Below are 4,756 nucleotides of genomic sequence, written 5' to 3'. Positions count from 1 at the left end.
TAAAAGAAAGACAGCTGTTCTTACGGACACTCCAGAGAAAAATGCTTTGGTCTTAAAACAGGCTAAAAAAGAATTAAGAAAGTGGAACTGCAAAGAAGGTTAACGGTAAAGGAAAGAGAAAAGGTAAACGAACAAAAAAACCGACTAAGAACCCCGCTAAGAGAAGAGCAAGATGACGACAGTTCTGATAACGAACAAGAATGGTACTGTATCATATGTTGTGATGCCTATTCTAACTCTGCCTCTGGAGAAAAATGGATTGAATGCAAAGAATGTAAGAATTGGGCCCATTTACAATGCACTGAAAATGAAGACAGCCTACCATTTGTATGTCCTAATTACTATTCTGATAATTCTGATCTAGTGAAAAACTAGCTTTGATCTATTTTGTTTCTTTTTGTTAAAAGCTTAATTAAGCCTAAAGACTGTTGATTTATAGAATAAAGTATAACAAATAAACATAATATTATTAAAAATGTATGTCTTTTAAATTCTATATCAATTTTCATTCATGTAAAACACCTAGCATATCAACGGCACAACTGACCTCGGCTACGGCACAACTTGCCCCAACGTGGGGTTGGTAGTGCCTTTCCGCCGCAGCATATTAAAATCACTTTTTTTTCAAAAAATATTAAAAATGTGGAATAACTGACAGTAAATTCGTATTCGAGACTAAATTTGGCTTAGGATGAACCACTACTTTTAGTGATAGTACTTGTAGTATTCGAATTATATGAGGATTTGTCAAAATCGGCACGTTCAGCCCCGCTCTCCCCTACCGCACATTGCATGTGTTAGATTATTGATAAATTAGTAATGTAATTATTCCTTATTATTGTGATAATTATTTGTAAATAACATAAGGTTTGAATTAGAATACGATTAATGATTGTCATCTAACTTAATTACAGGAGATATCATGACGCTTCCTGACTATAAAGATTTCATTATATTATTAACCGTATTCTTGTAGATTACTTTGATTAAACTATTCTTTGTATATTATTTGAGTAATTTTAATAACATAAATACAGTGGTATGTTAACGAGCAATGTTTGTAATGAAACTTAACTGTAAAATTGTATAAATTGTAGTGACAATGTCGATTTAATTAATTAGTTCAGATATTAATAATTCTATTATTCTTTGTATAATATTTAAGGTTTATTGATTATAGAGACATAGCAATATTGGTTAGATAAAACGGGGTCATGATAGTAAGTAAATTCAAATGTAATCTCGGTAGTTCTAGTTTTTGCCACAGCTAATGTATAAAAACGGGACATCGCACTGTCGGCTTTTACTTCTAAAAAGTAGCCATCGACCAGTGCGGAGCCCCAAGCCGAAGTTAAGTAAGAATTACTTTTTATCTCTGTATTTCTGTATTCTGTATCTCTATTTACTTTATATTTTGTGCTATGTTAAAATTATGTTATAAAACCCTTAATATTATAACGTCATTTTGTCTTAATTGAAAATAACTGAATAAATGAATAAACTGTGTTGAATTTAATTTGGTCTTTTCCTTGTTTATCTCTTTGAATATATTTTGACTTGATTAGGATTAATATAATCTTTTTACCTTATTAGGTTACTTTGAACTATTTGTTTGAACAAATAGATTTAATACTTAATAATAATTGCCTTTTACTTAGTTCGTTACAAAATAAAGTCAAGTAAATAAATACAACCGTATAATTTTATAAATAACGTCAATTTATTATATCTATATATCTTAAAATCTATCATCAGAAGTGGGTATGTTTCCTTTCCACTGAATAATATTTTGATATTATTTCCAGAATGGATATCCCAGCTTTGCAAGAACTTCTGAAGGCGATCAAAGATGCTGTTTCTAGATCTCGTCAAGGTGAAAGCATCGCCACCGTCGCAAAAGCAGGTAAGGCCCTTAAAGGGTCTGCTAATCTATGGTTTGAAGCATGGAACCCTGCAGAGGGTCGTTCATAGGAAAACTTACGATCAGAATTAACATCTTTATATCCCGAGAAGAAAAATCTCGCAGAAATGTTACAAAAGGCGGTATTGTACACGTCTGAAATGTCAAATACTTATTGCGATTATGCTCGAGAAAAAATTAGGTTACTTCGTAATACTAAAATTTTGTTTACCGATTTGCAATTAATTGAATTAGTTTGTGGTAGTATATCCGACGTTAACGTAAGAATGGCTTCTTTTAACAGCAACGTTAAAACTACTTCAGAGCTTATTGTCTTATTTAGTTCATACACAAAGACTTCCTGTGGTAGCTTAGGGCACAAAAAATCTCAGTGCGTTAAAAACAACTCTCAAACAAAAATCAACGCACAAAAAATCGATCTACCCTCGCTAGAGCACAGATCAGACACTTATTCAAAAAGATTTTGTACGATATATAAGAAATCCGATCGTCGTCATCAACCCATATTCGGCTCACTGCTGAGCTCGAGTCTCCTCTCAGAATGAGAGGGGTTAGGCCAATAGTCCACCACGCTGGCCCAATGCGGATTGGCAGACTTCACACACGCAGAGAATGAAGATAATTCTCTGGTATGCAGGTTTCCTCACGATGTTTTCCTTCACCGATTGAGACACGTGATATTTAATTTCTTAAAATGCACACAACTGAAAAGTTGGAGGTGCATGCCCCGGACAGGATTCGAACCCACACCCTCCGGAATCGGAGGCAGAGGTCATATCCACTGGGCTATCACTGCTCAGTGACGTAATATGCAGATACAAACCTAAAAATGATTCTCCTACAGCTGATAAAGAGACTATTTTTTTAGGCCAATAGATTTTTGTTTGACTACCGTGTCTATTTATGATATTGAAATAAATTCACTCGTAGATACCGGCGCCAATTGTAGCATCATAAAAGAATCAATCTAAAATATTTATAGTATCAATTTTACTTTAATATAGAAATCTTAAATTGTACACGAGTATTTGGTATGTATAGTGCGACTTAAAAGAGTAGAATACAAATGTTGAAAATAATATTACTGTCTAAGATAGACAAGTTAAGTTAATAAATATATCTTGAAAACACATTTTAGCCCCAAACATCATGTTATAGGTGAAAAGATAGCTACCACCTAGCGTCGACACGATCCAGCACGAGATCAAGCGACGTCATGTCCTAGTGATCTGCTTTCCATAAGTCCCAGACACTTCATCATTGGAAGACTCTACTACATTACCTTCGCCAGCGGTTAAAGTTTTCCCAAACCCAGAGAGAATAATATTCCCTAGACCAGACGAAGTATCAAGAGTTGTAGTGCAAACTACCAAAGGGCGTGTGCGTCGAGCGTTTACCCGTCTCTACTCCCTTCGTCAAGGTGGTGACGATCTTCAGTCATGAGGGACCGACTAGAGAGAGAGTCTCCCTTGTACGGCAGGAGAACTGAAGAGTTGAAATTATTATTTCAACGAGCGCGAAGACGTTGCGGCCTTTAGCCTTCTGAAGATATACTCGTAGCAACGTTGTCTATTATATGTTGTTAAATTAATATAGCAGACGTTCATTATGAGGAACATTCTTTGTATGCGTATTAGTTAAGTCAAGAATCTGTCACTGCACGAGAAACATTAAACATTCTAACAGCCTAAGATGGATGTTTTATTTGCCCTAATGTATGCCTGAACACACACTACCCTTAACCTTGGTAAGTGTAATGTACGTAACAATTGTAAGTCAAAGTGCTATTAAATATTAAGCAAATGTATAAACAAAGGTATCTAACGTGACTTTACAACAATTATGTGTACAACCAAAATTTACCTTTCAGACGTTTCGCATCGCTTCCCATAACCAATAGACCAGCCACTGTACAGCAGTTACAACAATGGAAAGACGAAGCAGGAAAATATTTAGCAGGCAAAACTAGATTATTTGTTATAATCAGTTTGAAAGTCGTTTTTTACCCTAATAGTAAAAGACAGCAAGGACTGCACTACCTAAACTTGTGGTGAACCAAGGAGTTCGCATTCCGTATGACTGACTGTTTCATACCGACTTTCGAATGTAGAACGCGATCTGCCTGGTTGCGCATCAAACGTGCTCAGAAATTCTAACACGCGTGAGAATAGAGCTAAACACTAAACCTTCGAAAGTGAAAGAAAGTGTCACTTAGAAGCGACAATATGCTCGTATTAGATTGCACTATATGCACTTAAGTGAATACTGTGAAATGGTGATAACAATAATAATTAACCCTTGCTGAGTTTCTTGTGGGCTCTAACGGACCAAAGACCGTTTGAAACCATCGTAATTTTAAGTTTTAGACTAAATTATCACAAGAGACCATGACATAAATTGACATATCAAAAATAATTGAAATAAACTATTTTGACTTTGACTTTTTTTTCTGCTTTTTGTTTAAGCTCTCTGTAAGTCAAAGTGATATCAAGTATTAAGCAGATGGACTAAACAACTTGACAACATAATTATGTGTACAAATCTTTCAGACGTTTTGCATCGCTTCCCATAACCAATAGACCAACCACTGTAGAGCAGTTACAACAATGGAAAGATGTAGCAGGAAATTATATAGCAGGCAAAACTATATTATAAACCAATTATGATTAATATTGCAATTATCACTTAGAAAGTCGTCTTATTACCCTAATAGTGAAAGACTAACAAGGATTGCACTCCCTATACTTAACCTTCGGAACAATGATTTAATCTTAAACTGCACTCTATGCATTTTTTTTTTACTGTGGTAGATCATACATCGGTGAGACTCGCCAT

Source organism: Bicyclus anynana, chromosome Z, assembly GCF_947172395.1.
Source record: "Bicyclus anynana chromosome Z, ilBicAnyn1.1, whole genome shotgun sequence".
NCBI lineage: Eukaryota > Metazoa > Arthropoda > Insecta > Lepidoptera > Nymphalidae > Bicyclus > Bicyclus anynana.
Note: the sequence above shows the minus strand (reverse complement) of the source record.